This window comes from Myiozetetes cayanensis, unplaced genomic scaffold, assembly GCF_022539395.1.
Source record: "Myiozetetes cayanensis isolate MyiCay16 unplaced genomic scaffold, myiCay2020 scf90, whole genome shotgun sequence".
Taxonomy (NCBI): Eukaryota; Metazoa; Chordata; class Aves; order Passeriformes; family Tyrannidae; genus Myiozetetes; species Myiozetetes cayanensis.
The window spans coordinates 88,627-99,199 of record NW_026088186.1 but is presented as its reverse complement, the minus strand read 5'-3'; the positions used below and the strand labels follow the sequence as shown (position 1 = coordinate 99,199).

At 48.2% G+C, this 10,573-nt stretch overlaps 1 protein-coding gene across 1 annotated transcript in view; it reads left to right on the top strand.

Moving 5' to 3' along the window:
• Nucleotides 1–899: 899 nt before the first annotated feature.
• Nucleotides 900–10,573, top strand: part of DAAM1 (dishevelled associated activator of morphogenesis 1) — a 75,698-nt gene continuing 66,024 nt past the window's right edge. Inside the window, 1 exon segment of the mRNA XM_050340651.1 lies at nt 900–1,034. The gene's annotated coding sequence lies outside the window, so the exon portion shown is untranslated.

The following is a 10,573-nucleotide window of genomic DNA, read 5'->3' as shown; positions in this document are numbered from 1 at the left end:
TACCGCTGTGACTCTTTCTCATGCGTGAGGGTGAACTGATTGATTACTGAGGTTTTGAGATTAAATATTCCCCTGAGCTCTGCTGGCATTTAGTGTGGTGGGGGGAGGGCAGAGAGAAGGGGCAGAGGAAAATGATGGTTTTCCTCCAAGGCAAAGAGAGTACAGGAATGTCTCCTGAGCACATCCCCTTGTCTTGCCCTGCACACTGTCTGCTGTAACAGAGGCTCCAGGTGCTGGTATCATGGGCCACAATAAAGTGTCTTACTCTGCATCCACAGTGGTGGGTGAGCTGCTGGTGGGCTATGCCAGTTCTCACTGCTATGTGGAACAATCCCATTACATCCTGTCCAGTCCCTGTGGCTGAGCTGCATCCTCACCTGCCCGCATCCCACTCCTGGCTCGGATCCCTCCGAGCCTGGCAGCGGGGTAGACCTGCTGCCCCTTCCCTTCTCCTTAGGAGCACCCCTTATTTATCTATTTATTTATTTATTTATTTATTTCCCTTAATTTATTTCAATCCCAAAATACCTCTCTTCTTTGGTTTCGATGGGAAGGGAGGAAAAACCCCAACGCGGCGCTCCTCGAGCGCGTGGTGGGAGCCTCGCCGTGCCGGAGCAGGTCGGAGACACCCGCCTTCGCCCGCTTCCCTTGAAGTGTAATTTTAGCTGAAGGCGACGGGATCCCTCCAGGGCACGGCAGAGGTTTCCTATCAGCCGCCTCAGACTTTCAGAAACATGCATGCAAACAAAAACAACACAGAAGCGCCCAGGTTTATTGGGGTGAATTCTTTTAAAAAAAGGGCGTGACTTTATTTTTTGCGAGCAGCCCCGGCACACAGTTGGCTTTGTTCTGCTGCAGTCGGGTATTTCAGGTCTTCCAAGATTTAATCAGAATAATTAGTTACTGTCTGTTTATACCTTCTGTTTTTGTTGCAGGATTTCCAAGGGGCGTATTTACCTTCCAGTGTGCTGCCTAAGTGTCGCTTAAGCATTAAAGCATCTGATTTCCTCCAAGTTATCTGTCATGCTGCTTATGTAAGTAAATAAATAAAGAAAGAAAAGGCAGGGAGGGTGGGGCTGGTGTTGGTGGATTCTGCTTGGAGGAGGGGGGGGTTGTAAGGATTTTTCCTGATTGTCACGGGTTTAATTGTGAGTTGCCTTTGGTTCCCAGCCCGTCATGTGGTGATCAGAGGACTGTGTGTTTGGACTGGCACTGGACAACCCAGGCGGTTTAATGAGGTTGCTTTCAGCCAAATTTTGGTGTATACCCCAGTTAACTGGCAAGAGCTGTGTTGCTCCCTGTCATTCCGGGAGGAGGGTGGGGAAAAATGGCCTTACAGAAATAAAGGGCTTTTGCTTTCACTCGTACAGTTATGGCTTTGACTCCTTAACCTGGTGATATCTGTTATAAAAATCACAGCTCTGTCTGGAAATAAGCTACCACTGTAAATTGACCAGGATTGGAAATTGGGTGTTTTTTCAGCCTGTATTTGCATGTTTGGTTTGGGAAGGAGGACTGGTGATGCACACTTTTCCCATCTCTAACACAGGAGATGAGAAAGTCACAGAAAATCACTGCAGAGGAGGATGGGATGGCCAGGAAGCCTTGCTGGGCTCTGCTCTCCTTCCCTGGGAGAGAGCTTGTGAGAGGGAGGGGGCCAGGATGATGACAGGATGGGACCAGTGGGATCTGCAGGGCTTTAGTGGCTTCAGTAGACCCAGGGAAATGTGCGTGCTGTGAGGGCTGAGGTTGAAGTCCCATCTTCTCTCTGCATTTTTTTGGGAGAGTAAAGATGAGCCACAGGGATGGGTCATGTATTGGGCTCTGCTGGGCATGTTTCCCACGTCCTGTCCACATCACCCACCTCCAGAGCAACATTTTGGAGAGATGCTGACAAATCCTCTGTCCCCTCTGGGACGTGGCAGCTGTCACAGCCAGCACCGGGTTGCTGGTGGCCCTCGCACTTTCTGCTCCGGTATGCGTGGAGGTGGGAAGAGTCCGATTTGATGGAAATACTCTTAAGAAAGCCTGTCAGCCTGATTTTTATCTTGATGTTTACCCAGCTGGAAAGCTGGTGGAGGTTCAGACAACACCTCCCGAAGCACTGGGAATGTGTGATGTGCAGCACAGCCACTGCTCCTGCCCGGCATGGTCCCTCCAGCCCCAGTGAGGGATGCTGGAGGGGGTGGCAGGTCTCTAATCCCCACCCTACTGGTGTGTGTGCCTGCCTGCTTCACTCAGCCTTTTGCAGGTCTGTTTGGTTTGGGCAGTGTGAGAGGTGAGAAGGAGGAGCAGAGCTGCGGGGACTTGAGGAGGGTGAAAGCACAAAGGGGAAGGGAGGTGGGCAGAGTTGTGGAGACGGATGCTGAGAGGAAAAGGAGATGACGTGGCTCATTTGCCTGGTGCCTTAGAAGTTGCTCAGTTAAATTAAGTGTTCACTGGGGAGCCTCATTTGGCTTTTAAATAGGTTTGGAGCATGTGAATGCTCTGTGCTGCTTTCTGTGGCAGGAGCCACCTCCTGTCCCCATCTCTCTTTGAAGAATGTCCCTCTGTTAAAAGTCCACTTTGGGTCATGGGAGGGGCACCTTGGTGGCCACATGCTTTCAAAAAGCACTTCTGTTCTCCCCAGGCTCCTCATCACTCCAGACCATCCATCCCTTGACTTTTTCCAGTCTGGCTACTGCGAGCTTTGGCAATTGGAACTGACCACAGGTTCCCTCTCCCACAGAGGCTGTGGTGTTCCAGGAGCTTTGGTGCTCATCACCCAGCATCAGCTGGTTTGGGATGAGCTGGTTGGTCTTCCATCCACCTCTCTATGAGCATCTCACTTATGGCAGAGCTGATGTCCCTTTGGCAGGGCTGTGTATTTCTTCTTCTTTGTCAGCCACCTGAAGCATTTCTCCAAGAGATTGGAAAATGATTTTTTTTTCCCTGAAATACATTATTTCTTCCCTGGTTGTCTCTTGGTACAGAACTGCATGTTATTTGTGTGCCTAGGCATCCTGCTACCTGGTAAAAGAAGTTTCATTGTGCTTAGTTTGATTTACTTTCTGTAGAAAGTGAAAGTATTTCAAGCTGTTTTCTTTCTTGGGCTCCAGAATAATCATAGAATCATAGAATCAACCGAGTTGGAAAAGACCTCTGAGATCATCAAGTCCAATCGTTGATCCAGTACCACCGTGGTTCCCAGACCACTGCACTAAGTGCCACATCCAGTCTCATCTTAAAAACCTCCAGGGATAGTGAATCCACCACCTTCCTGGGCAGCCCATTCCAATGCCTGATTACCCTCTCTGTAAAAAATTTATTCTTAATATCCAACCTAAACCTCCCCTGGCATAGCTTAAGACTGAGCCCTCTTGTCTTACTGACAGTTGCCTGGGAGAAGAAACCAACCCTCAGCTGGCTACAACCTCCTTTCAGGTAGTTGTAGAGAGTGATGAGGTCTCCCCTGAGCCTTCTCTTCTCCAGGCTGAACAACCACAGCTCCCTCAGCCTCTCCTCACAGGACTTGTGCTTGAGTCCCTTCACCATCCTCGTTGCTCTTCTCTGGACAATGCACCTTTGGATGGAGGATGCCAAAGGCCGACGTATGTCCTAAAGATGGGGATACAAAAGATGCTTGCTTTCCAAAAACCTCCACCTCTGTCAAGGATGGGGAATATTCCCCAGGCCACAGCCCCCCTGGGGAGACCAGCTGTGTCTCCCCAAGCCAGCAGATGGTGGCCACCAGATGCCACTGAGGTACCCCCAGACGTGGGGCTGCTTCCTTGCTCTTGTCCTCCACCATGTGCCCACCAGCCTCTTCCAGACATGGTGGGGGAAGCTTTGGGAAGAGCACACCCCATTTTCCTCATAAAACTCCAAACAAGAGGCTTGGCCTGGTTTAGATTTTAAAAATAACTTGCACATTTGGAAGCTGCAGTTTCAGAAGGGCTCCGAATGGGATAATGGCTTTGATCGTGGCAGTCCAAAGATCAAGGGAGGGCTTTTAGGTTTGCTGCATCAGCTGGAAAATATATTGTAGTGTCTAGACTTTATCATCCTTGAGCAAGGCTTTTTTTTTTTTTTCCTACTCTACAAAAGGTCTAATCCAAAGCCCATGTACAGTTATAGGAGGGCTCCTTTGGAAAGGATCCTGCTCTGGGCTTTGATTGTGTCCAGAAGAATGTTGAAAGAGGTGGAGATCAGCTTTGGGCTTTGAAGGACTCTGAGACTCTGCTCTACAGACACTGCTGTTTCTGAGCCATTGGCATGGATGGAAGTTGTGCCAGCAGAGAAGTGAGGAGGCTGAGGATGGAGACCTGCGGTGTGCCAGCTCCCCAGTCCCCAGATCAGTTCTTGCAGCTGAGCACTGCTGAGACCTCACTGCTCATCCTTTGGCTGCTGTGGTTGTGGTCAGCTGCTCAGACCTGCATCTCCCACAACTGTCTCAGTTTTGGCTGTGTAATAACCATAAATATCCACATTTGTTGGTGTCTGGACAGAACTTCAGCGTTTTTTGCTGAAGTGTAGAAAATGTATGGTTTTCTCTCTTTACCTTTCCACATTTATGTGGGTTTAAAAAATATTTTTAATTTTTTTTATTGTATTACTGTATTATTGTATTATTTATTTTATTATTTTTCATCATTCCAATGTTTTAGAGGCAGAGGAAGAATTTCCTTAGGTGCTTGGAATAAACTCAAAAACCTTTCATGAAGGTGAAGACAACTGGCTACATGTACTCATAGAACTGTAGAGTCAGGTTGGAAAGACCTCCAAGATCATTGAGTACAACCTTTGACCAATCAGTCACCACCTTGTCAACTAAACCACAGCCCTAAGTGCCACACCCAGTGGTTTCCCAAACACTTCCAGGGATGCTGACTCCACAACTTCCCTGGGCAATCCGTTCCAATGCTTGACAACCCTTCCAGTGAAGAAATTCTTCCTGTTGTCCAACCTGAACCTTCCCTGGTGTAGCTTGAGGCTGTTTCCCCTTGTCCTGGCTACAACCTGCTTTAAGGCAGTAGTAAAGAGGGGTAAGGTCCCCCCTGAGCCTCCCCTTCTCCAGGCTGAACACCCCCAGCTCCCTCGGCTGCCTCTCACAGGACACACCCTCTAGACCCTTCCCCTGCTCCACTGCCCTTCTCTGGACACGCTCCAGCACCCCAGTGCCTTTCCTGTTGTGAGAGGCCTTGAACTGGGCACAGCACTCAAGGTGTGACCTCACCAGTGATGAGCACGGAGGGACTGACTCTTCCTGAAAGCCCAGCCATCTCTTTGGTGGGCACTGTAATGTACCACTGATGCCTGAGGCTTTGGTGGGGTTGCAGCCTAGTTATGAAAGCTTCATCTGGAAGCTCTGGGAAACATTTGGAAATGTTTTGGAAAACATTTGGATCGAGGATGTCGTAGCTCTGGGCTTGGTTGTTTCCCTTTGCTTTGTCCTTGAGCGAGAAAACTGCTGTTGGGTTTGTGTTTTTTCTTTCCATCAATTATTCTTTTAGACATACTTATTTCCAAGGATAAATCAGAGCAAAATGCCAGTGTGAAAATAGTTTGTTGTGTAAAATAGTACTAAAATGGTGCTGGAAGGGATCTGGAGAGGTTGCCTTGTCCCCAGGGCAGGGTCAGTTGAATCCATGCACTGGCCTGGAAGGCGATCGTCTGTGCTGGGAGTTGTTTTGTCATAAATTATCTCAGGAGCAGAGGCAAAAATCGACCAAATAATGCTGTCAGTATGAGCCTTCCTCAGTTTATTCAAATCATTTGCTGAATAAGTGTTGAAAATTAATGCTGGGTTTGTTCCCAGAGCTATTCAAAGTAATATTCCAGAGTAACCTTTTCTGCTTTGGCATTTGCCAAAATACTGCGAATTTCATGGGCAAGATGTGGTTTTGTCTGTTTTGCCCCATTTCTGAGACAACCAGACCCCAGAAGCCCCACTGGGACTAAGAGCAGTTTTTCTTTGTTGCTTGTGAATTAGTTGTGACTTTTCAGTTTTCCAGGTGGTCACCAGCCCTGTGGAAATCCACAGCACCCTCTTCCCTTGACATCTGCAGGTTTAGATAAAGTTGTGAGATCCTGGGCAAGGATCACTAGAAATCCTCATCTGCTTTGAGTGCCAAGTGATGACTTTCAGTTAATTTCTCCTGCATCTTCCTCTGGCCCAGCTTTGTCTTGAGTGATGGATCAAAAAAACACTATGCAAGAGTCCTAGTGTAATCTCCCCAGCTTTTAAAGGTGCTGCAGAGTTCCATGTGGTTTTTTTGGTGGTTTTTTGTTTGTTTGTTTGTTTGTTTTGTCTGGTTTTTTGGGGTGTTTTTTTTGGTGTTTTTTTTTTTTTTTTTTTTTTTTTTTTTTTGCTTATAGCTCTTCATTTCAGTGATGAAAGGTGTTGATAGAGGTTCACCTCTAGCCAGCTGGATGCGGGCTTGCCCTCCAGCCAGCGTTGCGCTGGTATTAGAATCCACACAGCCCAGATGGTGAATGGTTTTCCTTCATCTGGTCCTTTTCCCAACCAGTTTATAGTAGGTGATAGCGGAATTCATCCATCTTTGGCCGTGTGGAAGCCTTGGCAACCTCCCCCATCAGCCCATCTGTACGTCTAAAGTGAAGATGACTGGCATTAGCTGTTACTGTTTGGCCAAACGTACGTGGAGGTATCACGGCTTAGATTGGTTACAGATGGGTTTCTGGATTTAGTTTAAGGCATTCTGCCAGCCAATTTTATATCTGTGTAAAAGTGATTGGCATCCCTATAAATAAAGCTGCTGTGGGGTTATAAATCTAAATATACTTATTCATTAAATTATTTTTACATTTCCAGTGGGTTGTCATCCTGGCTTATCATAAGCCAACCATGCTCTTTGCCTGTGTGTTATTCACAGCTCCAGAAATGCAGCTTCTGACGCTTTGAAATATTTTTTCACTTGGAAATACATGTGTGTGAGCTGTCCATGAGTCCCTGTGCTGTGGTGGGATGAAGGACCTCTTCCCTGGGACCTCCTCACACGCATCGCTGGGTTTCTGCCAGTCCTGGCAGAAACTGTTGTAGAAGTGGTAGTGGCTGTAAATATGAGAATGTGAGTTTTTCTTTTTTGGCTCACAAGTGGGTATGACTTTGCTGGGTGGCCTGGCAAATACTGTTTGTATGGCTCCTTCAGTGCTGGGAAGGGCTCCTCCATAAGAATCTTCATCCATATCCTCGAGTAGGGAATCGCACGACGTTTCTTTCTGTGCCACAGGCTGGGCTACATTGGGAACAGGGACCCTTACATCGTGTTTAACCATCCTTGCTGTCATTTTGGCTACAGGAGTGAGGAAAAAAGTCCCCCAGACCAGCTCCAGGTGCAGCTGTAAGCTGGGAAGGTGCTGGAGGGAGAGCCTGGCCAGCTGCCTGCACAGCCGGGCAGTGATGCAGTCATTGGTAAATCTGGCTTGGTCTTTGAACAGGCTTATGAGAACACTGCAACCTCTGGTTTCTTTGGGGTTTTTTCCCTTCTTCTTTCAAAGCATCTAAATATTCATTCAGTGAATGATGAAGCAAAGAGCACACGTGCTGCCTGAGTGGCAGAATATCATCCACCTCACTTTCCTCAGTAATAACATGTATCATTGAAAGTTAACCCATGATTTTAGTTTAGTTTCCTAATGAAAGGAATCTTTAAAGTCCGTCTGTCCATCTGCTCCTCCTCCCCTACTACTGACAATCCATCAGGCCCATTGGCTTGTTTTGTCCTTTCTTTCAGATTGGTTTTCATCTCCAAATAATGTGGATCTGCTTCAAGTTTTGTCGAAACAGCCATCGCGTTAGAAGGGTGTTGCGGAGGTTTTTTATTAAGGGATGCAGTGAAACCTCAGTCCATACTAGAGACCAGAGAATACACATAAATGTTATGAACATCCAAGCCATAAAGAGTGCTTTAGTTGGATTTACCATGTTATGAGACACCAGAGAGCCCACGCTGCGGGTCTCTGCACAGACATGTAGGTGTTGCCGGAGGGATGTTCGCCTGCGTGAATTCTCTGATGTCTAATAGAAGTCAGTTCATCCTGCAGCCTCAATATAAAAGTGCCTTGTGTTGCTTAGATTCACAGAGGGAAATAGTTTTTGTTCCTTTTGGTATTCCTGCTGCTTCTTACCCCACCACGAGTAGTTTCTGTAGCAGGATCAGTGCAGTCTTGTAGGGTCTTCAGGGCTGGTGTCAACATTTGGGTGCCTTAAACCTTTGGTGGAGCTGGTTGCTGGTCTGTGTGGCATTTGGCATTGTGGAGGCAGGGGAGGCCAAGCTGCTGGGATTCAGCATCCTGCAGGTGGGAGCTGGTTAATGCTGTTGGAAACCTCCCCATGCTCCATTGCAGGAAAGCACAGTGTGGCAGATGAGCAGCAGGGGGAGAGGAGAACCTGTCAAGCCTGAGTGCTGGGTCCCTGCACCTGGGTTATTTCTGGCGCACAGTGGCCAAGCTGTAGCTGCATGGTGGAAGTATATTGGAGGTACCAGGGGTGATGTATGGCTTGGACAGACCAACTGTATTTGACAAACTCAGAAGTGAAATGAATCACCTTGTCTTGTGCAGGTTAGAACAGAGATTACCTTGGCTGTGGTGTGAGCCTTGCTGAGTGGCTGGTGCCAGCAGAGATGTGGTGGCCTCCAGGAATGACATTCCTATGGTCCCTGTGTCCTGCTGCAGACCCTGATGCAGTAATGGACCCCCTTCCTCCCCAAACCAGCCACAGCTCCTGGTTGGCATGTGTTACCAAGGCTCTGGAAGTCCTGGCGTGGGTGCTCAGAGCATCTGTAAGGTAGTCTGGAGGTTATGGTGTGACCACCTGGGCTTGGTGCTGCTGGTAGTTGGAACCCTAGGTGGGTGTGAGATCTTTTCATCACCTTATGTCTTGGGGGGGAAGGGAGAGATACTGAAAGACCAGCCACCGACTTCCCTGCAGGGATATGATGGGGTGCAAACATGACTTGACATTCCGTGTGTTCTTGGTGAGCTGCCAAATGTTTGCATATCAGCCTGGCTTTCACTGGTAGGTGCCAATACTTCTTTCCATCCTGGGTTTCCACCAGGGCTTGAATTTTTTGCAGTGTTGAGGGTTTTCCCCTCTTTGTTTTACTTTTCCTTTGGTTCCTTAGGAAGGACACGGCTGAAGCACCGGGAGCCCCAACTAAACCTGTCCATTACACATGACCCGATTAGATGCCGTGGTAATAAGCATTTGAATCCAAAGCTAGATTAGGCAGGGAGCAGTCTGAGGCTGGATTTGCATAGCACACATTCCTTTTCCATAGGACGTGTTGGTAAATCTACTGAAAGTGAATTTAGAAAGTGCTGGCATGCGTCAAGTGCTGCTGTTGATGCATGGCTTGCTCTCCTCACTAGGCACTCAACTGGGAAAAAAATGCCTGTGATTGCCTGGAAGATGCTTTTTCTCCTCTCTGCCTGCTCTCACGGCTCATGTTGCAGTCGATGAGGATGGGTAGCTCTTGCCAGCTCTAAAAATCTGCATCAATAGGGTTCTGAAAGTTTTTGCCTGGAGAGGCAATTATTTCAGGGTGTTTTCTCTTCTTCTGACAACTCTGGCAGTGGTGGAGTGAACCTGGAATTTTCAGGTACCTAAATCCAATTTGCAGCTTCTTCAGGCGTTTGCTGCAATGTTACAAGGTCTTATGCTGAAAATGCTGCAAAGATCTGTTATCCAAAAGCCATGTAATTTCCTTCCCCTGTGGACAGCCATAAGACTGTGGATGATCTCAGGGTCAGTCTCTCTTGGAGTTATTTCATTACCCTCTGTTTAGGGCACCCAAACTGCAGTGGTAATCTGGGGCAATGGGATACAGAGGTCAGACTCAGGGGAAAATGTTTTTCAAGGTTTAGGGCAGTGGCTAGGCAGCAACCCTGCAGGCTCTCTGTTGCAGGGAGGGGTTTGAGGTTGAGGTTCTGAGTGATGGAGGTTCTGTATGCTGAAAGTTCTGGATGTTCTTGTATCATCCATGTCAGGCTATGAGATGGACAAGCTCGTGGGAAGAGCTAAGCAGACTTACCCAGCCTGTCTCAAGGTGACCTCTGACTTGTGACAAAGTGTAGAGCAATGGTACTTTCTGGGTGTCTCAGCAGACCTGCTCTGATGTTGTTGCAGTCCCTGAGCCAGTGGCTTGGCTTTGCTTTTTTGTTGTCAGGGCTCTGCTTTAGCTACTTCGGGAGCCCAGTGAATGTGGCTCGCCCCGCTTGAAGCCTTTGCTTGTGTCCCTTGTTTAGCACGGGCACAAGGAAGCATGAATTGAGGAATGGGGATCATGGCACTGGGTTTCAAGCCTGGTTAGACCTGCTGGGCCCCGCTTCGTTATCAGTGGTGTTGTCTGGGCTGTGTTGCAGGATCTCACAATCTGGTGAATAGGAAGCTGCAGCCCTCTATCAGCCGACTCCGTTGCCACCTTTGCTGATGGAGGCATTTCAGCTTCAAAGCTGCCGAAGGAATGGGGGTGTATTTCTGGGTGCTGGGGATGCACTTTCTCACTGGAGAGCTGGCAGAGCTGTGTCAGTCACATACATCCCCCTGGACTCAGGAAACAAGGTGAGC